The following is a 27,966-nucleotide window of genomic DNA, read 5'->3' on the forward strand; positions in this document are numbered from 1 at the left end:
TCCGGCTCGCGCGATGAATGAGGGAGAGCGGCGGTTAATGCCTTGGGGGGCGCCGCACGCTCGTTTCTGGAGCTGCGCGAGACGACCTTTCCTTTTCGTTTTCCAAATACCGTAGTATATAACCCAACGGAAGGTAAAAAAAAGGGAAAGCTATTTAATGGGAGGAGGTTTCTTACAAGCACTTATTTTGCAAGCAGTGGTGCCGCCTTGCGAGAAGACTCGAGTGTCGCATCACAAAACAAAAAACCGGTATATACTTGTAATGTTCTTGACTAGAAATTTATGGATATGCTAAAAATAAGGGTGATCTTAAAAGTTGTTTTGTGTCCCGAGTTTGACTTTGTGTTCCCGTTATTATTCTGTCACGGGGGGGAGGGGGGTGAAGTTATTAATATGGGTTACCGTTAACATGGGTTATTTTAATCACTGGTTGCTTTTTATACTGAGAGCTACTTACTGTAATAATAACTGGGGTTGACAGCAGCTTATGCTCTGTTACCTCAGGTCCCATTTGATACAGTGAGAATTGGGTTGATAGCACAAGTCTCTTTTTATGCAGTGAGACATAGGTTGTTTTATTAATAATCCAGATTATTAAATAAATATCTTCCACAATAGCCCATGCTATTTATTTATTCATTCAATCAATCAGTTTTCTATACCAGTGGTTCCCAACCCTGTCCTGGAGGACCACCAGGGCAATCGGGTTTTCAGTCTAGCACTAATGAATATGCATGGAGCGGATTTGCATGCCTGTCATTTCCATTGTATGCAAATCTTTCTCATGCATATTCATTAGGAATAGCCCGAAAACCCGATTGGCCTGGAGGTCCTCCAGGACAGGGTTGGGAACCACTGATCTAATGTACCTGGGGCAATAGAGAATCTGGTGACCTGCCCAGAGTCACAAGAAGCAGTGTAGGTTGGAACTCCCCCCCTATTTTAGCAAAGGTCCCTTTTTAGGGCTCCTTTAACTAAGGTGCGTTAGGGCATTAACGCGCAGAATAGCGCGCTAGACCTTAACGCCAGCATTGAGCTGGCGTTAGTTCTAGCTGCGGTAATATCCTGCGTGCTTTAAAAACGCTAGCGCATCTTAGTAAAAGAAGCCCCTAGTTACTAATAACCAAAGTTAATAATAAAATAACCCATCATTGATAAGGGAAATGGGGTGGGATTTGATATATTACTTTTACAATCAAAACAGTTAAATATTATATAAAAGTATCTATTTTGTACCAGTACTTGTACCACTGATCAGATCCTTTGAAGTTCTCCTCAACTTTAGGAAAGCAAAAACATACTTCTTCACCTGTAACTTATGAATGATCTAGAAATTGGAATTACGAGTGAGGTGATTAAATTTGTAGATGACACTAAACTGTTCAGAAGACCGACTGAGATGATAAAGGGGATGGAACTCCTCTCATATGAGGAAAGACTTAAGAGGTTAGGGCTCTTCAGCTTGGAAAAGAGACGGCTGAGGGGAGATATGATTGAAGTCTACAAAATTGTGAGTAGTGTAGAATGGGTATAAGTGGGTTGATTTTTTTTTTTTTTTTTTACTGCATCAAGATTTGCAAAGACTAGGGGACACTCGATGAAGTTAGAGTAATACTTTTAAAACCAATAGGAGGAAATATTTTTTCACTCAGAATAGTTAAGCTGAGAACGCATTGCCAGAGGATGTGGTTAAAGCGGTTAATGTAGCTGGTTTAAAAAAAGGTTTGGACATGTTCCTGGAGGAAAAGTCTATATTTTGTTATTGAGAAATTTATTTATTTATGGTGGAAGCCACTGCGTGCCCTGGATTGGTAGCATGGAATGCTGCTACTATTTGGGATTTTGCAGGTACTTGTGATTTGGATTGGTCTCCATGAAGACATGATACTGGGCTAGATGGACCATTGGTCTGACCCAGTAAAGTTATTCTTATAACTCCCATGCCTACAGCTGATGGATTACAAAGAAATATATATTGGTACTAGATTCTTGGTATGTGTCGCATTAGGATATAAACTTGTATTGATACATTTGCACTGTAACTATGGCAAATTTAACCTGTAAACTGAATATTATATATTTTGGCATTAGACCCTAGTATGTGTCAAGTTAGGATAAAAACTTATATTGAAATAACTTGTACTGTAACTATGGCAAATTGTAACCTGATCTGAGCTCTTTGGGGAGAACGGGATAGAAAACAAATTACCATATTTTTCGCTCCATAAGACGCACCTTAAATTTAGAGGAGGAAAACAAGAAAAAAAACATTCTGAACCAAATTCTCCCTGCCAGGCTTTACATCCAACCCTACACTCCTTGCCAGGCTCTCTACCCTGTCCCACTGCACTACCCTGTCCTGTAACCTGTCCCCTAGTACCTTTTTTAATCCCCCCTCTCTTTTTTATGGTACATTTTTTATTGGTTTCCAAAATAAATTACAAACAGGGCATAGCCCAAAACAGAAACAAGTCCCACCCCCCATCCCCTCCTAGAGCAGGGAGCAACGTCCAGTATTCAGAACAATGAAACAAAAATTAAAACATCCTTTTTTAACCACCATCCCTTTTTAAAACACCCCTGTCCCGTCCGATAGCGAAGATATAAATTTTTAACACCCTCTCCAAGTTGGCCCTTTTAAAAACACCCCCAGTACCTTTTTAAATCCTTGTTCCTTTTTACAACACCCCTGTCCTGTCCCATAGCACTGACGGGAAGAGTAACATTTCAAAAATAAATTGCCTCATTGCTTCCAATTTCCCTTCCCTATCCACTGATACAAACCTTCGCACTAATCACCTTCATCATCCCCAAAGGCTTTCCTAAACAAGTGTGTCTTCAAATGTTTTTGAAATGTGAATTTCCATTACTACTACTAATCATTTCTATAGCGCTGCTAGATGTATGCATTAAACATGTAAGAGACAATCCCCAGGAAGGCATTCCATAATCTTGGCCCAGTCACACACTTACAGCATCCTCCTCCCCAGTCTAGTAACCCACAGCCTGGAATGCTAAATTAATGAGACCCTGCAGATTTTAAAGCTCAGCTTTTCACATGACTTCCCCTTAGGTGCCATGACTTTCTTCATAAAAGTCATTAATAAATCCCAATAAATAAATAATTTTCATACAGTACTTTAAGATAATTTTAAACTTCATTCAATTGCATGTGCAGCCAATGCTGACACTTCAAGATTGGCGAAATTCTGGCAGATTTACTAACACCAATTATAAACATACCAAACCACAGCCCAGAATTTTGTACTTTAATAATAAATGTAATGCACATTTTATACCATTTGAAAGGAGTCTTAGGGCTATGCCGGTGATACCAAGTTGAGCCCATTACAATAATCCAAACAGCCCTAAATCAATGTCTGTTTCTTTTTCAGCCTGAAAAAAGCAAGGCAAGCTTCCAGCATACAGCTTCTGCAATGAAATGTACGAATTAGCTTCTGCTTATCTGAGCACAGGGTTTACATATAAACATTTGTGTGTACAAAATAAAAATAACTCATGAAATCCTCAATTGTTTTCATGGTGCTATGATTTTTGGCAGATAGTATTGAGTTTGGCAAAAGCAAGAAGATGAGGGATAGTACTGCTAATATGAGAAATCAAAAATTGTTATGATCTTGTGTGTTAGAAAAGTAAAGGATAATGAACCAATTTACTGATCCACTGGACTTGATTAGGTTAGGTAGAAATGCTAATGCTAACGGCGCCTTATATACCATTATATCTCCAACTGAATTCAAAGCGGTTTATAAAAAATTACAAAAATTTTACAAAGAATAAATAAGGACAAAAAAACTAGAAATTAAAAGCAACATTATAAGGCATCATGTGTGCAGTAGATCTAATTTCAGCTGGTAGGTCATTCCATATTTGAGCTCTCAGTGCATCCGAGTACAGTTTTTAATACAGTTTTCCATATCTAATATAATAAAACGCAAGGCCGCGCATGCGCACTTCCTATGTGTGCACCGGTTTTCCGTGAGCTGTAGTGACACATAGAAAGTGCGCATGCGCGGCTTACGCTCTGTCCTGCTCCCTGTTGAAAGACGCAGCGTCTCCCTTACAGTAACTTTGCCGTCGCCGCCTCTCCGCTCTCTCTCTTCCTCCACCCCCCTCCCCCCGAGTTGGATGTCAACCGCGGCGGCCCGAGTCGGATGTCTCAAATCAAAATTTAAAAAATGGAGACTTTCAAAGGTATGGATGAGCGAGAAGGCAGAGAGTTGAAGATTAGGCCCCCTTTTATTTAGCTGCGTTAGAGTTTTTTTAATCTCCGCCGCAGCGGTAAAAGCTCTGAGACACATAGAAATTCTATGAGCATTAGAGCTTTTACTGCTATGGCCTGCGATAAAAAACCCTAACATGGCTTAATAAAAGGGGGCCTTAGACAAAAGGGTACTAAATGTCAGACCAATAATGTTGTATTAGTGCTATAAACTTCTGCAAATTTCCAGTTGGAAACAATAGCTAGGCTGGAAGCCTACAGTAATTCCTAACTTTCTTTGCTGTGCAATTGTGGAGGCAGGCCTTGCTGCCTATAATTGAAGCCCCAGTCTCCACTTAATGGCTTGTTCACAATATTGCACAGAATGAGTTCCAACAGCCTACACAGACATTAGGGTGCTATCATGCCTGCTTCACTAAAAAGATTAAATAAAGGCAAAAAAGAGTGATTTACAATATTACTTCTGTAGTGTCATAGTCTTGATTTTCAGTCCTAAGGAATAGTGCTTGTCTGTGGCAGTTCTAGACCTGGAAAATAACTTGAAAATTAAAATGCGACATTTCACATTTATGGCTCATAGGTGATGAGAGCTAGTGAATATTTTTTGTTTTCTTCCATCTGTGGTTACTGGCAATTGGTTGTAATAATAGCAGCATAACAGAGTGGACTGGAAATACAGATTACAATGGCGTAAAATCTTTATAATAAAAAAAAGGATCTCATAAAATGCACAAACTTTTAATGTATCCTGTTTTTCACAATCGCCAAAAGCAAGTAATTATAAGACCACTCTTTTTATCTTTAATATGGTTGCGCTATGATTTTGTTTTGGTACTGTGGCATATTTTTTATAGAAACAGTGAGATCTTATTTGGCTATTCTCTCTCTTTTATGGTACTGAGTCTTCAAATTTATCTTTAACTTCTGTGTAAACAAACAGACACCTTCAAGTCCTTTCTGTCACCTCCAATGTTCTGCTGGTACACATCCTCTCATTGCGAAATTACAGTTACTATTACAGCATTCGATTCATTTTGGGGGTCATTTACTAAGGTGCGCTAGCCGATTTAGTGCGTGCTAAATGCTAGCACGCCCATTACAGTATGTTTATAGCATTCATTTTCTAATTAGAGATCCTCTGTGTTCATCTCGTGCTTTTTTGAATTCCGTCACCATTTTCATCTCTTACCACCGGCATTCCAGGCATCCACCACCCTCTCCTTGAAAAAGAATTTCCTAACATTATTCCTAAGTCTGCCACCCTGCAACCTCAATTCATGGCCTCTAGTTTTATCATTTTCCTTTCTCTGGAAAAGATTCCGAGAATATTTATTTTAAAAATTTATCTACCATTTAAAATGAACACATAGTAAAAACAAATACATAGTTAAATAAACATATAATAAAATAAACATAAAAACAATCTTCAAGGAAATACCAATATGCAGTGGCGTACCTAGGGTATGTGGCACCCGGGGCCCATCATTTTTTGACACCCCCCCCCCCCCATGTAAAAAATTTTTTTTTTTTTTTTTTTTGCAATAACCATGAAATGGAATAAATGGTCAGAATAGAAACAGGCAGTGAAAATTTTCTTTTATTGAACCTCATATATGTAACCATTATTCCAAACATAACATAACATAAATTATGTCTAAATTGTCATGACATTAGAAGTACATATGGAGTAGTTGCAGGTGATGCTTGGGACAGTTCTGATTGTGTTAGTTCGGTTTTATGTGTTTTTTGAATAGAAGGGTTTTTATTTCTTTTTGAAGGTTTTGCAGTCTGTGGTTGATATCAATTGGTTGTAGAGTTGGGGGTCGAGTGTTGCAGCTCGAATGGCTAGGAGGTTGTCGAACAGTTTTTTTCTTTTGACGTTTTTGGTTGGAGGGTGTGTGAATGGTGCACAAGTTCTCCTATGTCTGTTTGAAGTGGATTGAATTATTTAGCTGAAGAAATTAGTTACCCCCCATTCCACACACATTAATTCTCTTCCATTTTTGTTCCCATTATAAAAAACACTGATAAGTTCCCAGAAAAAAAATACATTAAAATAAGAAGTGAAAACAAAGGCCCCTACAGATGAGAACATAACATAAGAATAGCCTAACTGGGTCAGACCAATGGTCCATCATGCCCAGTAGCCCATTCTCATGGTAGCCAATCCAGGACACTAATACCTGGTCAAAACCCAAAGAGTAGCAACATTCCATGCTACCGATCCAGGGCAAGCAGACACTTCCCCCATGTCTTAATAACAGATTATGGACTTTTCCTCCAGGAATTTGTCCAAATCTTTCTTAAAACCAGCTACACTATCTGCTTTTACCATAACTTCTGGCCACTTCATTTTTAAGTTTAGATCTTTCCTTTCAAACAGAGACCTTGCTAGATGTCAAATACAGCACAAGGTAACTTCACATGGACTTAGCTGTGCAGGAAATGTGAATCTCCTCATACACCCACCATATAGTGCAAAAATGTGCAAAGGTCTGTTTTTTTCTTTCGATCACTACATAGCCTAATGCCACACAAGCAGCGCTGTTACAAACATATTCTGTAGGTCAATGCTAAGGATAACAAAGTTTCCTTCCTTGGACCAGAAGGAGATAAACCACTGGAAGAGATCCCAAAACAACACCCAAAGACCCACTCAGTGTGTGAATCAGTTGAGTGGAGTGGACTAACTGGGGGGTGGAAATGGGCCCGGAGTTTGCTCAGCAGAATTTCCCAGACCACCTCTTCCTCTCAACACATTGACACGCTGCCACCATCACCACTAGGAACACCTCACTGGGTAGGCCAGCTATGCTATAAACTTTATAAAACACATTATTATATTTTCTTATAAAGCACATATTTTAACTGACCTCTCTGACATCCTCAGCCTTTCCATTCACAAAAATAGAAGGAAGAAAAGTTCCCATTTCCTGCTGTCTCATGTCCCCGGCCTATACAATATTTTTTTTCTGCAGACCCTTCAAAAGTCTGACCAAATCCTCGTTTCACTTGCATTATAAAGTACTGAGGATGCCATCTCTCCCCAATCCCAGGTCCTAAAGTCTAAGACAGTAGCGCAAACTAATGCTGCCAGATAGAGGAAAAAAAAATTTTGATTCGATTCAGCCCTATTGAATTGGTTTTTCAATTCGATTTTCCTGCCCAGTTGGGTGATTTTTTTCAAAACTCCTGGTGGGTTTTATAGCTTTTTCACCCCCTTTGGCTTCTCCTAACCACACTGGCGCTGTGGTGTAAATAAAATAAAGAAACAAAAAGGACTTTTCCTCTTTCTGTTAAATCTAGCTCACGTTTGCAGTCCAACACCAGCTCTGGCAGGATACACATTTCAAATCTGACATGTTATAATCACAAAACAGAAAATAAAATTAATTTTTCTACCTTTTGTTGTCTGGTTATATTTCAAATCTTGTTGGTCCAAGGCTCTGGTTTTCTTCTGATAACTTGCTTGCCAGGGTCTCCTTCTTTCTGCATGCTAACCATCCATCTGCCAACTCTGTCCTCCCTTTCCATTTCCCTTCCCTTCCCAGGAAGTCTGGTATCTTTCCTTTTTTTCATCTCCCTCCACAGATCCACCTTTTCTTAAATACCCTTTCATCCGGCATCTCTCCCTCCTTCCCCACCATCCCAGAGTCCACCATCTCTCCGTTTCTTTTCCTAATTACCCTCCTATCCAGTATCTCTATCCCTCCTCCACACCATCCCTTGTGTCCAATTTCTCTCCCTTTCTGTTCCTTCCCTCCCTAAATCCCATGGTCCATCATCTCTCTCCCTCTCCTCTATTTTCAGACCCATTATTTCTTCCCCCCCCCAAAGTTTGGCATATGCATGTCTCTTTGAACACCCCCTTCCCTCCGTGTACTTCTAAATCATGGTCCCCCCCCAAAGGCCTATCCCCCCTTAAAGGTCTGCCTGTCCCACCTTGAAGGCCTGCACCCCCCTTGAAGGCCTGTCCCTTCCCCTTGTAGGCCTGTCCCCCCCTTGAAGGCCTGCCTGCCTGTCCCCCCCTTGAAGGTCTGCACCCCCCGAAGGCCTGCACCCCCCCGAAGGCCTGTCCCCCACTTGAAGGCCTGTCCCACCCCCTTGTAGCTTCTCTCCCCCCCCCCCTTGTAGGCCTGTCCCCCCTTGAAGGCCTGCCTGCCTGCCTTTCCCCCCTTGAAGGCCTGTCCCCCCTTGAAGGCCTGCACCCCCTTGAAGGCCTGCACCACCCCCCTCGAAGGCCTGCCCTCCCTTGAAGGTCTGCACCCCCCCCGAAGGCCTGTCCCCCACTTGAAGGCTTGTACCACCCCCTTGTAGCTTCTCCCCCCCCCCTTGTAGGCCTGTCCCCCCTTGAAGGCCTGCCTGCCTGCCTTTCCCCCCTTGAAGGCCTGTCCCCCCTTGAAGGCCTGCACCCCCTTGAAGGCCTGCACCACCCCCCTCGAAGGCCTGCACTCCCTTGAAGGTCTGCACCCCCCCCCCGAAGGCCTGTCCCCCACTTGAAGGCTTGTACCACCCCCTTGTAGCTTCTCCCCCCCCCTTGTAGGCCTGTCCCCCCTTGAAGGCCTGCCTGCCTGCCTTTCCCCCCTTGAAGGCCTGTCCCCCCTTGAAGGCCTGCACCACCCCCCTCGAAGGCCTGCACTCCCTTGAAGGTCTGCACCCCCCCCGAAGGCCTGTCCCCCACTTGAAGGCTTGTACCACCCCCTTGTAGCTTCTCCCCCCCTTGTAGGCCTGTCCCCCCTTGAAGGCCTGCCTGCCTGCCTTTCCCCCCCTTGAAGGCCTGCACCCCCTTGAAGGACTGCACCCCCCCCCCCCCGAAGGCCTGCACTCCCTTGAAGGTCTGCACCCCCCCGAAGGCCTGTCCCCCCCTTGAAGGCCTGTCCCCCCCCCCTTGTAGGCCTGTCCCCCCCCTTGTAGGCCTGTCCCCCCCCCTTGTAGGCCTGTCCCCCCCCCTTGTAGGCCTGTCCCCCCCTTGAAGGCCTGCCTGCCTTTCCCCCCTTGAAGGCCTGTTCCCCCCCCTTGAAGGCCTGCACCCCCTTGAAGGTCTGCACCCCCCCAAAGGCCTACACCCCCCCCGAAGGCCTGCACCCCCCTGAAGGCCTGCCTGCCCCCCTTGAAGGCCTGCACCCCTTGAAGGTCTGCCCCCCCCCCCGAAGGCCTGTCCCCCATTGAAGGCCTGCCTGTCACCCCCTCCCCCTTGAAAGCCTGCTTGCCTGCCCGCCCGCCCCACCCTGAAGGCCTGATGCCCCGACCCACCCCGAAGGACCGCTCGCCCCCCTGGCCTCCCCGCACACCACCTATGAAGCAGCCGCAGCAGGATCGCGAAGTCAGCGTCAGCGATCCCTGCGCTGCTTCCTGCGCCACGGTCCCGCCCCTCCTCTGACGTCAGAGGAGGGGCGGGATCGCGGCGCAGGAAGCAGCGCAGGGATGCTGACGCTGACTTCGCGATCCTGCTGCGGGCTGCTTCACAGGTGGTGCAGGAAGGTCAGTGGGGCGAGCGGTCCTTCGGGGGTGGCGGGGGACTGAACGGCAAGGCCGGGAACACCCCCTTAGGGCTGGTACCCGGGGCGGCCCGCCCCCCCTAGGTACGCCACTGCCAATATGGATAGTTCCCACATTCAGTAACATCAATGTGCCTTTTTTAAATTCTGGATTGTGCATCAGGCTAGTAATAATGTCCGCACTAAAGATTAATATATGGACTCCTTTACCCTATTTAATTATAATCATACTTGTCCTTAATCACTTTTATAACTAAATGCAACATGAGAAACATCTCAATGGTATTTTGTATTCTTACTTGTGCATAGTTTAGGCAAACTGGTAATTGTGAATGTTTCCACACTTTCTCACAAAATGTCTATCTCGGAGGATATTTAATTACATCTGCATTGACTTGGGAACCGAAATATGCCAGACTAGTTGAGAAATTCTTGTTAAAATGGCTTTCCCAGTTGTCAGCTGTGCTTGCACTTCCTGGGCTGAAAGCTTATAATCTCCTGTGGGTTTAGCAGAGGGTTGCCAACTGCAAGCTCTGACAATCTTCACTGTGCCTCATTGATTCACCAACCAAACTTTAGTTTTCTGTTTCGGCTTTGGTTGAAACCAGGCGATTATGTTTTGGCAGCACTTTTAGTTTTGGACAAAAGTGAGTGGTCAGTTTCAGTAGCAGGTCAGGCCTATACTACGTATAGGATAGGCTAGCTACATAATACCTGAACTAGAATGAAATAGAAATATAGAAGATGACGGCAGAAAAGGGCCACGGCCCAACAAGTCTGCCCACTCTAATGACCCAGCATGGTTATTTTTCACCTGCAGTACAAACTTTTAACACACCAAAAAATAGCAACATAGTTTTGAAACCAACAATTATATGTTCAAGAGTAACCACTGAAGTCATTCTCCAACTAAATGATAAATTGGGAATAAGCTTTTTAAATATTTCCAAAAGAATTGATGAGAAGATTTATTGGAGAAAATAAATACCATATAAGCAACATATATGAGTTAGATGAATGTGAAGTTTTGTATTGTTTGAATACTGCAATAAGTAGGCTAATGGAATCTTTACTAAGGTCGGAATATATACCCCAAGTCGTGTTTCTTGCACATTAAGATGAGTACTTATATCCATTAAATATATTTATAAAGATTGCACTTTAAGCACTTGCAAAAAAAACCTCTGGACCGATGACGACTTGTGTGTATCGAAATTTGATTTTCACACAGTTACACCACTGAGGTCTATAAATTGCTATAATAGGTTATTCTAAGTTTTTTTCTGAAAAAATATTGTTTGAATACTGACATATAAAATGTCTACACATCATATTAATTAATATCCCTTGCTGTCTCCCTTGTTTCTGTAATCCTGTGCCTCACATTTTCGAGCATCTCCATCAATGACTCTATTTCACCGGTTTGTGAAAGAGCTTTTAACCTCACTCTCTGAATCGCATTCATTTCCATAGAATAAAGTAGTCGCCAGTTTTACAGCATCACGTTGCTATGCAACATATTACTGAGCTTCCCCGCGGAGTCGGGTTACCATGGTGACACATGGACATGCAGGTGCTCCAGACGAAATTAAATAGGAGCAGCTGCTTTTGAAAGGAACAACCATGGAAAGCGCTGACCACCTCTGCTCTGCTCTATTTAGCCCCTGCAGAACAATGGCTGGAAGTTGCAGGGTCGACAGGGTGCTGTGAAGCAAAGATGACGTAGATGAGCAGACAGCAGGCGAGTTAGGAATGCCTCTGGTGGAGCAGCGGGGGAAGGATTAGAGCAGTTTCAAGACTGAAAGGGTGAGGAGGCGGATATTGGCAAACGACAGAATGACGTGAGCAAAAAGGGCAGAATCACGGCCCAGCGCAGGTAGCAAAGAAAATGCAGGCGGGTAATTCTGGCCTCTGTATTAGATGCATGGTTTATTCTGGCCGACGTGGACTTCATATATAGTACAGGTAGTGGTGAAGAGTATGACATTGCCCTTATTTTCAAAAGTCAGCTTTAGAACACAGTTGTTTTTTCTAAGGAGTGAAAATGACGACTAAACTAGGAGAGGAGCACGTTAAAATGGGATCACACAGAAAGGAATGGAATAATTATATGGCAACATGTTATGTTATCAATAACAAAATTATTAGTGGTAAAAAAGCAATCAAAACTATAGCCAATAAAACCACTACCAACAGAAATAAGGCTACAGCTTTCAAACTGGAAAGCTAGCTCATTTATTGAGGTGGTTTGCCTCAGATAATGGAGCAGAGTCACCAATTCAGGGTTAAATTGTGTGTTATATTAACCAGGTTTTCTATTCCATCTTTACCTATTCAGTTCAAGGTTGGATTACAAGAGAATGGGTCAGTTGCCCAGGAAGTTATAATGGACAGATTGATACAGACATTCAATGGAGATCAGTAATTATTAATACAGTTAGGTCATAGTTACAAATAGGTCATTGTTGGCTCTTTGCTTTTTCCCAGGAGTTGCTTTAGACAGTTTAGAAATAGGCTTTTACAATTACCATTATCATTTCAGTTATTTCAGGGTTGGATTCTTGGTAGAGAAATGCTTTGAGAAGTTTTCTGAACCTGAGAGAGTGGTCACCAGGGCTGTGGAGTCGGAGTCGAGGAGTCGGAGGAAATTTTGGGTACCTGGAGTCGGAGTCAAAAGTACAAAAAACTGAGGAGTCGGAGTCGGAACATTTATCTACCGACTCCATTTTTGAACTTGGCATACCAATCACGAACGATTCTTTCAGCTATAGCACCCACTATATACACAGCACAAATGTTGCGAGCAGCTTCTGCGGCCTTAGAACCTTGATTAAAAGCAAAAAGAAGGTGGTGTCGAAAATGCTCATTTCTCTCAACTTGACATTCCATTTTAACGATCTGAAAATTAACCAGTGCTGTGGAGTCTGAGTCAGAGTTGAGGAGTCGGAGGAAATTTCGGGTACCTGGTGTCGGAGTCTGAAGTACAAAAAACTGAGGAGTCGGAGTCAGAAAATTTATCTACCGACTCCACAGCCCTGGTGGTCACAAGATCATAGTGTAAATGGGAGCAATATATGTATAGCAGGTGTGCTTTTTGAGTGTGGTAAAAACAATAATAATTACTATTGATGTTACTGTTTTCAATCCACAATCATACAATATAAATATCACCAAAGTGCAATAAAAGGGGATATGGAAGATTGCTAGTGTTTCACCTCAGGGTCTTCAGAAGGCCGGCTGGGTCGTAAGATTCAAGCTGGCTGGACTCATTAGTCCCGTTGATTTTTCTGTTTATCCTTACTAGTGCCTAATATTTTTTCTTTATTTCTTTTTTCCTTTGTTTTTAATTTTTATGTTTAATTAGTAAGTTTGATTTCTTAGTTAAATATATACCTTATTCATCATATTAATAAACTGCTAAATATACTCTAATTTATCAAGATCGTGTACTTAGCTTGCTTGGTTTGTAGACAGAATCCCAGCCCAAATGTGACATACTTGCAAAGATTAGTTTTAGATAATTATGAATGTACTGAATTTGCATGTATATGAAAGTTGCAGAACTGAACAGTAGCTATGTATGAAGCCATAATGATTGGTTATCAGTGTACCTATTTTAGAAGAGGAGACCATTGTGGTTTGAAGCAGAAAAGGGTTTCAGACTTGCTGTTACTAATCTGTATGCCCTGGGTTAAACAGATATTTACAGCAACAGTGCTTTTTTTCTTGCTGAAATTTTACATCTGCAGCCAGTAGGAGGGCAAATAGATTTGATTTTTTTTTTTTTTTAAGGTTTTGTCAGCTGCACTTGCCTGGGTAGTGGGTCATGTAGAACTTTATCTGTAAATACTGTGAGAACTGCCTGTAGCTCTTTCTACTCTGCTTGACTCCTTCCATGAATTTTCTTGTCTGTAGTTTCTAGTCTGATGCTTTTGAACAGCAGACATCTTTCAAAAGGGAACATAAGGAGTGAAAGAGAGGCTGGAACTGACCAGTCTGTTTTTCAAGTCCAAAAATGATTACAAATATGGGGATTTTTTTTATAAATGTATTTTTATTGGTGTTATTTTTGTTTGTCTAGTGCCAAAACATTCTTTGAAGCTTCAATTAATGCTGAAAGCTCTCCAATGATACTCCATAGCAGGGTTAGGCGACCATAATCTTCAAGGGCCACAATCTGGTTGGGCTTTCAAGATTTCCACAATGAATATACAGTACATGAGATTGATTTGCATCTACTGCTTCCATTGTATGCAAATAGATCTTACGCATATTCATTCTGGAAATCTTGAAAACCCAACTGGGTTGTGGTCTTTAAAGGCTGTGGTTGCCCACTCCCTGCTCTAGAGAAGAGGCTGCAAAAGGTGGTTCTATTGCCCAAAATATATATTCATTCCTTTTGCATCTGTATGCAATAAGTAATTCCTTCAACAGCAAGTTTGCATCTATTTGCATATAAATGAATTTATGCATAATTGCAATAGTGATTCATTCTGTATTCATGTTTTCATTAATCTTGCCTTCCATTGTTCTATTTAATAATTGCATATATAATCAGGGACTTGGAAGTGTTTAGTTTGCAAATACGCTGATGCCATTGATTGTAGAAAGTAGCTTGTCAGATTTAAAGTCACCCTGTTTGAGTGAGATATGCAAAGTCGTCAAGACTTTAATTTTATGGTTGCAGATGTGGATCAGGCCCCAATCCCAGCCTCTACCGTTTGATATTTTATTTCTTTGTAGTTTGGAATGATTGCTGTGTTCCTGAATGTATAGTTGTCTTTTCTATCAGTATAATGGAGTTTCTTTCTAATATAGTCTTAGATTGTAAACCACCCAGACCTGCACTCCAGACAAAACAGCATAGAAAAACCTTATCACCATAAACCATATCACCTTTTCCACATGTAGGACATGTTTTACGTTTGGAAAATGGCTATTACAAAATAATGCAGGTAAATACACATATGCATGTGCAAGTGTAGGTGTGATGAACATGTTTACTTATATGCAGACTATAGGCATCCATCTGCATACCAGAGATGATGATATGAGAGATATGCTGTCTGCCTGGTGCCAAAATCCAAGATGTTACGGAGAGCTTGCCGAGACTCATCAAGCCTGATGTCTATTATCCGATGCTCATCCACATTGGCACTAATGATACTGACAAATACCCTTTGAACGTATCAAAAGCGACTTTGTGGCTCTGGGAGAGAAAGTGAAGAAGACGGGTACGCAGGGGGTATTCTCGTCCATCCTCTCTGTCAAGGGTAAAGGCCAGGGCAGAGAAGCTCGCATTCTGGAGATGAATGTGTGTCTACATGGATGATGTCAAGAGCGTTTTGGCTACCTGAACCATGGGATGATTTTCCAAGGGCTGCTGAGCAGGGATGGTGTGCATCTATCAAAGAAGGGCAGAAGTGTCTTTGTTAGCAGGCTGGCTAATCTACTGAAGGGGGCTTTAAACTAGACGTGATGAGGCAGGGTTATCAAAGCCCATAAGTAAATCACTGAATACCTCTGCACAGATGGGAAAAGGGGGCAATGTCTGGAAAGCACTATATACTAATGCTCGAAGTATGGGAAACAAGATTCTGGATCTAGAAGCTGTGATGGAAGAAGATGAGTTGGATATAGTGGCGATCATGACTGGGATGTAGTTATATTTGGGCTATAAACTGTTCAGAAAAGAAAGGGTAATAAACTTTCCTCTAGTCCACAACTGGACTGACAGTAAGAAAAGGAGGGGGGAGCAGCATTATATGTTAAAAATCATATTAAAGCCACACAATTGCTGGATCTGCAGGGCAAGGAAGAGGCACTGTGAATCAATTTGGAAAGAGGGACTGGTAAATATATCTACATTGGTGTAATATACAGGCTTCCTTCACGGACAGAGATTTAATATTAGACATTCAGAATATATCTAAAAAAAGAGGAAGTTTTACTAAGAGGTGATTTGAACATGCTGGATGTTTGGGGTATCCCTATTGCAGGGTCTTTTGGATTCTCTTCCTTACCCAATCATAAAATCCACATAAAAAGCCTATATATATTTTTTTTTAACAAGAATACGTTGTGTAACATTCTCTGCTCAACATATTCCCATTCAAGCATATATCAATTTGCAATAGTATCGCATACATATGCTACTGTGTTCAGTAGTGAAATCAGTTGGCATGTACCCACTCTTATTTTGCAATTCTCCACATGCACTCCTACTCACTGAAAATATCAACGGTGCATTGCGTAGGAGGCATTGCTTCTTTCAGGCCTTTATTAAGTTAATGTGATTTCAATAGACCAGATTATTTGAAAGTATTCTTAACAGAATCTGAAATGGGTTTCATTTTTGTATGTGGAGATTCCTTTAAAAATTTTCTTAATACAGTATATAATGGCCAATAAAGGATGCTGCCACCTGTGCTTTAGCCATCTAATATTTTGTTTTGGTTAACAAATCAGTGAGGAAAAAATATCCAAAAATGAAAAAAAAAAAGTCTAGGCAATTTTTTCTGACCAATAAATTTTTATAATACATTGTTCTTGACTTTTTTTCCATTTTGATATTTTATCTTCACTGGTCTTTTTCCCAGCAGATTCGGTGAGGATCTATTCCTTCTTCTTTTGTCTCCATTTTGATTTGGAAGTCATTTGTACTGTACTACCATAGCTGGATTCAGCTCAACAGCCTTCAAACTGTATATTTTTGCATCACAGCTGTTAGCAACAGCAGTATAACATATCATGGCCCTGTAACCTTCAAACTTTTATTAAATCAAGAATGGGACTGTTTGCTAAAGGATTGATTTATTTATATACTGATAGTTCAAGTACAAGCTTAGTCTCAATAGATAAATGCTTAATAAATAAGGCCTTAAGGTGTCCTTTTACTAAGTGCATTAGGCATCAATGTGTACCTAAAACATCTAAAAATGAAGTACTGTGGTACACACTCAGGAGACAATTTATGACATTTTTGTGGTCTGAATCTCAGAATCAGTGTTCTCCCTCCCATTCAATCCCAATCCGCCTCTGCGGCATTTCTCAGTGGCATTGCTCCTTTGCACATGTCCTCGATTCAACCTGCTACTATTCTGCGCTGCCTGACGCTGATCAGGAGGATCCTGATGCAGATGACTTGCTTGCTGACCCCTTATTTGCAGGTGCAGCGCTTCCTAGGGCAGGAGATCAGGGACTGTGTCCTGGATCTCTCTGGGGTAATGGACCCTGGGAATTATCCCACAGTCCTGCGCTTTTGCCGGATCTTATTTAACATAAGAACATAAGCATAAGAACATAAGCAGTGCCTCCGCTGGGTCAGACCAGAGGTCCATCGTGCCCAGCAGTCCGCACACGCGGTGGCCCATCAGGTCCAGGACCTGAACTGTAATCCTCTATCTATACCCCTCTATCCCCTTTTCCAACAGGAAATTGTCCAATCCTTTCTTGAACCCCAGTACCGTACTCTGCCCTATTACGTCCTCTGGAAGCGCATTCCAGGTGTCCACCACACGTTGGGTAAAGAAGAACTTCCTAGCATTCGTTTTGAATCTGTCCCCTTTCAACTTTTCCGAGTGCCCTCTTGTTCTTTTATTATTCGAAAGTTTGAAGAATCTGTCCCTCTCCACTTTCTCTATGCCCTTCATGATCTTGTAAGTCTCTATCATATCCCCTCTAAGTCTCCTCTTCTCCAGGGAAAAGAGTCCCAGTTTTTCTAATCTCTCAGCGTATGAAAGGTTTTCTATCCCTTTTATTAGACGTGTCGCTCTTCTCTGAACCCTCTCGAGTAACGCCATATCTTTCTTAAGGTACGGCGACCAATATTGGACGCAGTACTCCAGATGAGGACGCACCATCGCCCGATACAACGGCAGGATAACTTCTTTTGTTCTGGTTGTAATACCCTTCTTGATTATGCCTAGCATTCTATTCGCCTTCTTAGCGGCCGCTGCGCACTGTGCCGTCGGCTTCATTGTCATGTCCACCATTACCCCCAAGTCCCTTTCTTGGGTAGTCTCCTTCAATAATATCCCTCCCATCGTATAGCTGCACCTTGGGTTTCTGTTACCCACATGTAGTACTTTACATTTCTCAACGTTGAACTTCATCTGCCATCTCGTCGCCCATTCCCCTAGTTTGTTCAAGTCTCTTTGCAATTCTTCGCAGTCCTCTTTAGTCCGAGCTCCACTAAATAGTTTTGTGTCGTCCGCAAATTTAATTATCTCACACCTCGTCCCTGTTTCCAGATCATTTATGAATATATTAAATAGCAACGGCCCAAGCACCGAGCCCTGCGGGACACCACTCGTGACCCTCCTCCAGTCCGAGTAGTGGCCCTTCACTCCCACCCTCTGTTTCCTACCCGCTAACCAGTTTCTGATCCATCTATGTACATCTCCTTCCACCCCATGGTTCTTCAGTTTTCGAAGTAGGCGTTCGTGGGGTACTTTGTCAAAGGCTTTTTGGAAGTCTAGATATATGATGTCTATGGGGTCACCTCTGTCCATCCGTTTGTTAATTCCTTCGAAGAAGTGCAATAAGTTAGTTAGGCACGATCTCCCCTTGCTGAAACCATGTTGACTGGTTGTCAGAAGTTTGTTTCTTTCAAAATGTTCATCAATGTTGTCTTTTATAAGTGCTTCCACCATTTTACCTGGAACTGAGGTCAGACTCCGGTCTGTAGTTGCCCGGGTCACCTCTTGATCCCTTTTTAAAGATGGGCGTAACAGTGGCTATCTTCCAGTCCTCTGGGATCACGCCTGTTTTCAGGGATAGATTGCAAATTTGCTGCAGTAGTTCCGCTATCTCTTCCTTTAGTTCCTTCAGAACCCTTGGATGGATTCCGTCCGGACCCGGGGATTTGTCAGTTTTTAGTTTTTCTAGCTGCCTGCGTACGTCTTCCAGGCTCACTTCCATGGATGTTAATTTTTCTGCTTGATCTCCCTTGAAGATTTGCTCAGGTTCCGGTATGCTGGATGTGTCTTCATTTGTAAACACAGACGAAAAGAACATGTTAAGTCTTTCTACTACTTCTTTCTCTTCCTTCACCACTCCCTTCCTGTCTCCATCGTCCAGCGGTCCCACCTCTTCCCTGGCTGGCTGCTTCCCTCTAACATATCTAAAGAAAGGTTTGAAATTTCGAGCTTCCCTGGCTAGCTTCTCTTCATACTCTCTTTTGGCTTTTCGAACCACACGGTGACATTCTTTTTGATACTTCCTGTGCTCTTTCCAGTTGTCCTCAGTTTTGTCCTTTTTCCATTTCCTGAATGAATATTTCTTATTGCCTATCGCTTCCTTAACTATTTTAGTTATCCATGCCGGGTCTTTTGTATGACTCTTTTTGCACCCCTTTCTGAATCTGGGGATATACAGATTTTGCGCCTCGCTCACTGTGTCTTTGAAAAAAGACCAGGCATGTTCTACCGTTTGCCATTTCTTGGAAGTGTTCCTAAGTTTCTTCCTTACCATTATCCTCATTGCTTCATAGTTTCCTTTCTTGAAGTTGAAAGTTTTCACAATGGTTCTATTTCCTTTCGGTATTCCTACTTCGACCTTGAACTTGATCATATTATGATCGCTGTTTCCCAACGGTCCTACTATTTCCACTTCCTTTGCAGGTCCCTTTAACCCATTTAGGATTAGATCCAGAGTGGCATTTCCTCTCGTCGGTTCTCTTACAAGCTGCTCCATGAAGCAATCCTGTATAACCTCTAGGAATTCTGTCTCCCTAGCGCATTTTGAGCTTCCAAGACTCCAATCTATCCCAGGATAGTTGAAGTCTCCCATAATAACCGTGTTACCACTTTTGCATTCACGCTTCATCTCGTCTTCCATTTCTTCATCTATATCTCTGGTTTGCCCGGGTGGACGATAGTATAGACCCATCTTTATTTCAGGCCCTTTCCTTCCAGGTATTTTAACCCATAGCGATTCCAGGTTGTTGGTCGTCTCTGCTTTGTCCATTTTTGTCGATTGTATGCTTTCTTTTATGTATAGGGCTATTCCACCTCCTTTCTGTCCTGACCTGTCCTGGCGATAGAGCTTGTACCCTGGCAGTGCTGTATCCCATTTATTTTCTTCATTCCACCATGTTTCAGAGACTCCAATGATGTCTATGTCTTCTGCATTGGCCATGGATTCCAATTCCCCCATTTTGTTTCTTAGGCTCCTTGCATTAGTATATATACAATTTCTGACTCTTTGCAGGAGTTCAATGTGGTCACTTAGCTGACTCCGTCCAGTTCTTCCTCCTGGCTTTGTGATGTGTGCTTGCAGTTTGCTACCTTTCCCTGGCACCCTGATATGAGCGTTCTGCTCTTAGAGCAGTTTGACTCTCTGGAGGGTGCTCTGAAAATTGCTAGAGCTATGTCACGTTTGTATCCCCTGGCAAAGGAGTGTCAGTCCAGGGTGGATTCTTTGGTGGCACAGGTGACTAAATGCACTTCTTTCCCCAGTGAGGGTGGTGTAATGTTAGAGGATATACAGGACCACCATGTGGATGTGGTCCTCAGGAAACTTTGACATAGCTGCTTTAAGCATTAAAGCTGCTTTGGTGATGGTTTTTTCATGCGCCTGTCTCTCTCAACTGCGCACACTGGAGAGTGAGGCGGGGACAGATTCTATGGCTGATGATTCCACTTCCAAGGCTTTTCAGGGGCAGTTATTATTTGGCAAAGGTCTGGATGACCTTATGGGTTCTGTGATGGACCGTCATCCTAAGACTCTGCTTGATAGCAGACTCAGACCCTCCTGGGGTTCTGGTCATTCAAATTTTCGTGGCTCATGGCAATCCTGACCGTATGCAAATGCCATGTTGCAGATATTTTCACAGGTATATTGGCTACAGGCGTTCCCAGCCTTCCACCTCCCATTTTAAGCCTTCTGCCAAACAGATACAATGACACCAGGCTGAGGAATGCCATTTTTCAGATTGGGGGCCGGCTCTCAAACTTTCTTCTTGCCTGGATGTGCATTATGTCCAACAAGTGGGTCTTAGACATTATTCAGTCTGGCTACAAGCTGGAATTTGCCCGGCCTCTGCCAGATCGGTTCATGGACTCTCCTACAGGTCAAAGCGCTCAAGGTTCAAGCCACCATTCAGTGCTTGTTGGATATTCAAGCCATAGAGCCAGTGCTGCCCAAGCACTTGAGCTCAGGCAGATATTATATATACTTTCTCGTGCTAAAGAAAGGCTCAGAAGATTAAAGGCCTCTTCTGGATCTGCAGCTGAAGGTTCCACGCTTTTGAATGGAGGCCATGTGTTCAGTCATTGCAGCAGTGACCCAGGAGACTTGCTTCTCTGGATCTCATGGAGGTGCATTTGCACATTCCCATTTTTCTAGCCCACCACAATTTCTTTTGGTTTCAGCATTACCAATTCTCAGCTCTGCCATTTGGGCTGGCAACAGCGCCCCAGACCTTCACCAAGGTGATGGTTGTTGTGGCAGCTTACCTGCGAAAGATGACTCTCCAGGTTTCCCTTAATTGGGCAAATGGCTGATCAGGTTTGTTTTAAATCTACTACTTAGTAGCTTAATCACATGCCCCCTAGTCCTAAAGCACAGTTACTTACCGTAACAGGTGTTATCCAGGGACAGCAGGCAGATATTCTTTACGCATGGGTGACGTCACCGACGGAGCCCACGGTACGGACCTTTTTACTAGAAAGTTCTAGTTGGCCGCACCGCGCGTGCGCGAGTGCCTTCCCGCCCGACGGAGGAGTGCGTGGTCCCCAGTTAGTATAAGCCAGCTAAGAAGCCAACCCGGGGAGGTGGGTGGGTCGTAAGAATATCTGCCTGCTGTCCCTGGATAACACCTGTTACGGTAAGTAACTGTGCTTTATCCCAGGACAAGCAGGCAGCATATTCTTTACGCATGGGTGACCTCCAAGCTAACAAAGAGGGAGGAGGGATGGTTGGCCATTAGGAAACAAATTCTGAAGTACAGATTGGCCGAAGTGCCCATCCCGTCTGGAGAAAGCATCCAGACAGTAGAGAGTAGTGAATGTGTGAACTGAGGACCAGGTGGCCGCCTTGCAGATTTCCTCAATGGGTGTGGAACGGAGGAAAGCAACAGAAGCGGCCATAGCTCTTACCCTGTGGGCCGTGACAGCACCGTCTAGTGACAGACCGGCCCGAGCGTAACAGAACGCGATGCAAGCTGCAAGCCAGTTGGATAGCGTCCGTTTAGAGACCGGTCGACCCAAACGATTCGGATCGAAGGTCAGGAAGAGCTGAGGGGACAAGCGGTGAGCCCTTGTACGATCGAGATAGTAAGCTAGGGCACGCTTGCAGTCAAGAGTGTGCAATGCCTGTTCCCCGGGATGTGAATGAGGCTTCGGGAAGAACACAGGCAAAACAATGGACTGGTTGAGGTGGAAGGCTGAGACCACCTTTGGAAGGAACTTTGGATGGGTGCGCAGAACCACCTTGTCATGGTGAAAAATAGTGAACGGTGGATCGGCAACCAGTGCATGAAGCTCACTAACCCTCCTGGCAGAGGTGATGGCAATGAGGAAAAGAACCTTCCATGTCAGAAATTTGAGCGAAGTTGTGGCAAGAGGCTCAAAGGGAGGTTTCATGAGGGCAGACAAAACCACATTCAGGTCCCAGACGACCGGAGGAGGCTTCAGAGGTGGTTTGACGTTGAAGAGGCCCCTCATGAATCGGGAAACCAGAGGGTGAGCCGTGAGAGGTTTTCCTAGAACAGGCTCATGGAATGCCGTGATGGCACTGAGATGGACTCTGATTGAGGTAGACTTGAGGCCTGCGTTGGACAGGGAGAGTAAGTAGTCCAGGACAGTTTCCACCGCTAAGGAGGTGGGATTGTGGTGATGACGGAGGCACCAAGAGGAAAACCTGGTCCACTTCTGATGGTAACATTGGAGGGTGGCCGGCTTCCTGGAGGCGTCCAAAATGAGACGGACAGGCTGAGACAGATTTCCTGAAGAGGTCAGCCCGAGAGAAACCAAGCTGTCAGGTGGAGGGAAGACAGATTGGGATGTAGTAGAGACTGATGTTGCTGTGTAAGTAGAGTAGGAAACACAGGTAGAGGAATGGGCTCCCTGGAGCTGAGTTGAAGTAGAAGGGAGAACCAGTGTTGACGAGGCCACCGTGGAGCTATGAGGATCATGGTGGCTCCGTCCCTGCGGAGTTTGGACAAAGTCCGCAACATCAGAGGCAGAGGAGGAAAGGCATAGAGGAACCGATCCGTCCAGTCGAGAAGGAATGCATCCGGGGCCAGACGATGAGGAGAGAAGAGTCTGGAGCAGAACTGGGGCAGCTGATGGTTGTGAGGAGCTGCAAATAGGTCTATCTGCGGAGTGCCCCAGCGAGCAAAGATGGAGTGGAGCGTGGGAGGATCCAAAGTCCACTCGTGAGGTTGAAGGATGCGGCTGAGATTGTCGGCCAGGGAGTTCTGTTCGCCTTGGATGTAGACAGCCTTGAGGAAGAGACTGCGGGCCGTGGCCCAGGTCCAAATGCGAAGAGCCTCCTGACAAAGGAGGCGAGATCCGGTGCCGCCTTGTTTGTTGATGTAGTACATGGCAACTTGGTTGTCCGTGCACAGAAGCAGAACCTGAGGGCAAAGAAGGTGCTGGAAGGCCTTGAGAGCATAGAACATGGCTCGTAGTTCCAGGAAATTGATGTGATGGAGACGCTCCTGCGGGGTCCAAAGACCTTGGGTGCGAAGGTCTCCCAGGTGAGCTCCCCATGCATAAGGGGAGGCATCCGTGGTGATGGTCATGGAATGCGGGGGCAGATGAAAAAGAAGGCCCCTGGAAAGATTTGAGGAGTTCAACCACCATTGTAGAGATTGCTGAAGAGACGATGTCACAGAGATGGGATGAGAAAGAAGATTCGAGGTCTGCGACCATTGGTTGGCCAGAGTCCATTGAGGTGTCCTGAGGTGGAGTCGTGCCAGGGGAAGCACATGCACCATCGAGGCCATGTGGCCCAGGAGGACCATCATCTGTCTGGCAGAAATGGAGTGATGAAGGAGCACCTGACGACACAGGCGGAGCAGGTTCCGCTGACGGTCGGAGGGGAGAAACGCCCTCATCAGTGTGGTGTCGAGAACTGCTCCAATGAACTGAAGGCGCTGCGTGGGAAGCAGATGCGACTTGGGGTAGTTGATCTCGAACCCCAGGAGGTGGAGGAGAGAGATGGTATGATGAGTGGCTTGTAGCACAAGCGGAGACGTAGGTGCTTTCACCAACCAATCGTCCAAGTAGGGAAACACCTGGAGGTTGTGAGACCTGAGGAAGGCCGCCGCCACAATGAGGCATTTGGTGAACACCCTGGGTGATGAAGCGAGGCCAAAAGGTAGCACTTTGTACTGATAATGGCGATGGTGCACCTGGAATCTTAGGTAGCGACGTGAAGCTGGATTGATTGGTATGTGAGTGTAGGCCTCTTTGAGGTCCAGGGAACATAGCCAGTCGTTCTGAGAGAGATGAGGGTAAAGCGTGGCAAGGGAGAGCATTCTGAACTTCTCCTTGACAAGACATTTGTTGAGGTCCCTGAGATCGAGAATGGGACGTAGGTCTCCTGTCTTTTTTGGAACCAGAAAGTAACGGGAGTAGAATCCCCGGCCCCTTTGTTCCAGAGGTACTTCTTCGATGGCATTGAGGAGAAGGAGGGATTGGACCTCCCTCAGAAGGAGGGGGGTTTGAGTTGACAGAGAAGCAGACTCTACGGGAGGATTGTCTGGTGGAAGAGTTTGGAAGTTGAGAGAGTAGCCGTGGCGGATGATGTTGAGGACCCACTGGTCCGATGTGATGACCTCCCAACGGCTGAGAAAAATGTGGAGCCTGCCTCCGATTGGTTGAGGGAGAGGCAATGAGGGTGGAAGACTGGCTAAGCCCTGGAGAGAGGAGTCAAAAGGGCTGAGAAGGTTTGGCAGGAGGAAGAGGCTTGGCAGGTTGATTAGACTGTGCACGAGCTTGGTTGTGGTGTTGTTGGCGAGCCCGCCTAGGTTGCTGTGAAGGCGGGTTAAGTGGCCTAGCGGAGAACCTGCGCTGGTATGAAGACTGTGGTTTGTAAGGCCGAGCAGGAGGGGCCTTCTTCTTTGGTTTAATGAGAGTATCCCATCTGGTCTCATGGGCGGAGAGTTTTTGTGTGGTGGTATCCAGAGACTCTCCGAACAATTCGTCTCCCATACATGGGGCGTTGGCTAGTCGGTCCTGATGGTTGACATCCAGATCAGAGACCCTGAGCCAGGCCAGGCGGCGCATGGCCACAGCGATGGCAGATGCACGAGAGGTGAGCTCAAAGGAGTCATAGATGGAGCGCACCATAAATTTTCTAAGTTGAAGCAGGCTGGAGATGTGCTGCTGGAAAAGTGGAACCTTGTGCTCCGGCATGTACTTTTGCATGGCGGAGAGTTGCATTACCAGATGTTTCAGGTAGAATGAAAAGTGGAAAGAGTAATTGTTTGCCCTGTTGGCAAGCATGGCATTCTGGTAGAGCCGCTTGCTAAACTTGTCCATAGTTTTGCCCTCCCTGCCAGGAGGGGTAGAGGCATATACACTGGAGCCTTGAGTCTTTTTTAAAGTGGACTCAACCAGGAGAGATTCATGGGGCAGCTGGGGTTTATCAAATCCCGGGATTGGGATAACCCTGTAAAGGCTATCCAGTTTACGGGGTGCCCCAGGGACAGTTAATGGATTTTCCCAATTTTTATAAAAAGTTTCCCGTAGGATGTCATGCACGGGTAACTTCAGGAACTCCTTAGGAGGTTGATCGAAATCCAATGCCTCCAAGAAAGCTTGTGACTTCTTGGAATCAGATTCCAGAGGCAAAGATAAGGCCCCCGATAACTCCCTGAGGAATTTTGAAAAAGAAGATTGCTCAGGTTTAGATGTGGTATCGGGGGCCGAGGGCTCTTCGTCCGACGACGACGCATCCTCCTCGGTACCGAGGGGAGATTCCTCCCAGAGGTCCGGGTCTCTGACATCGGTGTGTGCGTGCCGAGAGACTGGAGTGGAAGGCTCGGTATGATGAGCTTTAGACCGAGACTTGCCTGAGCGTACCGAGACGGTACCGGGGGATGAAGACCTGTGTCTGTCTCGGTCCCGGGAAGAACGGTGCCGGTCAGGTTCGCGGGAAGACCGGTGTTCCGCTCGGTCCCGAGGAGGATCGGATGTCGTCAGAGCGACGGCCTCGGCATGGGCATGGATATGCGGTGCCGAGAGAATGGGCATGGAGGGGTCCATAGGTACCGATGGCGTGGATACCGGTTGGACGGTGTGGGGCTCGGGCCGGTCTGGTACCGAAAGCAGCGGTGCCAGGATAGAGGGCAAGAGCTGTTTAAGTTGCTTTTGGAGTTGTTCCTGCAACTTATCCTGGAGGATGGCCGCAATGCGGTCATCCAGGGGTGGCACCGGAACCACTTTTTTCTGCTTTGGTTCCATGGGTGCCGCTCTACGCTCCGGCGATGAGGCGGCCGATGACGAGGCACTCACCGATATCGGAGCGGAGTGCTTTTTAGTTCGGCGTGGAGCCGAAAGAGCCGGTGTCGCCACCGAGGTGGGAGGGCGCTCAAGGGTGGAAGGCTTCTTAGCCGGCTTACCTGGCGCCGGTGGCGCCGATGTAATGTCAGGCGGGGTCGAGGTGGTCGGTGCCGACTTCGATGGTGCCGCAGTTGAAGAAGTTGAGTCCATAGTCGGGCCGGTGCCGAACAGCAGACTTTGCTGGATTTGGCGATTCTTCAAAGTGCGCTTTTTAAGAGTGGCACAGCGGGTGCACGAGTCCGCCCGATGCTCCGGTCCCAAACACTGTAAACACTGTGTGGGTCAGTGAGGGAGATCGGGCGTGCACACCGCTGGCACTTCTTAAAACCGGGCTGCGGGGGCATGAATGGAAACACGGCCTCCGCAAAATCAAACCCCGAGGCCTGGATCGTGACAACAGGCCCCGCCGGGGCAAAGACAAAAAACGAAACAAAAAGAAAATATTTTTTTTTTTTTTTTTTTTTTTGGAAATGAAATAAAAAAGAACCCGAAGGTAAATAAAACGAAAAAAGAACGCGAGCGGGAAGGCAAAAAGAGGATTTCAATCGGAGTTGAAAATGCACGTCTTCTTCGCTCCGCGGAAACGAAAAAACTGGGGACCACGCACTCCTCCGTCGGGCGGGAAGGCACTCGCGCACGCGCGGTGCGGCCAACTAGAACTTTCTAGTAAAAAGGTCCGTACCGTGGGCTCCGTCGGTGACGTCACCCATGCGTAAAGAATATGCTGCCTGCTTGTCCTGGGATAATATTCTAATCTAATCTAAAACTTGGATTTGTATACTGGATCATCCACTAAAAGGAGCTTGATTCAGTTAACAAGTGATTCATATCTACCCCTTCCATCAAAAAATATGTCAGTAAGTAAAGATGGGACAAGTTCATGAGCAGAATCCAATGCTCTATATTCTATTGGTTGTTAAAATAATTTCAGTGGTATTAGTGTACAAGTTCAGCTTTAGTACAGAGTATGCTGATTAGTCTCTAAGCTTATAAGAATATGCAAAATGATAACTACCACAGTAGCCTTCTCTACCTTTCTGCCCTGCGCTTTCCAATACTTCCTTTGTATCCCTCTTTCACCCTCATGTATTTTCTGAATATGTACCCCTGGCCTGAACTCTGCTTTGTCTGATGAAGTGGACTCTGGTCCTTGAAAGCTCATTCCTCAATCTGTGGTTAGACTATAAGGTGCCACCTGCCTCTGTCAATTCTATTATGCCCGACAGACGTGGGCATCTCTTATAAAGTATTCATAATAAACGTAGTCCAGATAAGGCTTGTTTTGTCTTTCTTATAGTGGATGGGAAGAAGTTTAAGGGCAATTACTCTGACTAATCCAATAATAATTTTTTATTTGTTTATATATATTTTATTTGTTTTTCAGAATTATATATCACCTGCCCTTGAAAGCTGTGATGTGGGAACAAACATTATTATTCTAAATCAGTTGGAAACAGTCAAGTCTTACAATGCTGATGAAATAGAGGAATCTGCTGTGTTCCAGCTGTAAGGGGAGCAAATTACAAGATATGAAGTTCCGGAGTTATTGACATTTCATTCTATTAAGCATCAGATTTCATTGGCTTTTTTTTTTTTTTTTTTTTTTTTAAATGCTTGATGCCTTTTTTGATGATGCAATTTAAGATAAATTACACAGGCACTCTCACATAACTAAAGATGTGAATTCCAAAACCTGTTTGTATGAAAA

The 27,966-nt window shown here is 44.8% G+C and overlaps 1 long non-coding RNA gene across 1 annotated transcript; it reads left to right on the forward strand.

Annotated features, from left to right (window-relative positions):
• LOC117351141 lies at positions 1-27,952 on the forward strand. The gene is made up of 2 exons (XR_004537341.1): positions 1-133; positions 27,643-27,952. It is a non-coding gene; the product is annotated as an uncharacterized LOC117351141 (long non-coding RNA).
• Positions 27,953-27,966: the final 14 nt, after the last annotated feature.

Source organism: Geotrypetes seraphini, chromosome 17 (genome assembly GCF_902459505.1).
Source record: "Geotrypetes seraphini chromosome 17, aGeoSer1.1, whole genome shotgun sequence".
Classification (NCBI taxonomy): Eukaryota; Metazoa; Chordata; class Amphibia; order Gymnophiona; family Dermophiidae; genus Geotrypetes; species Geotrypetes seraphini.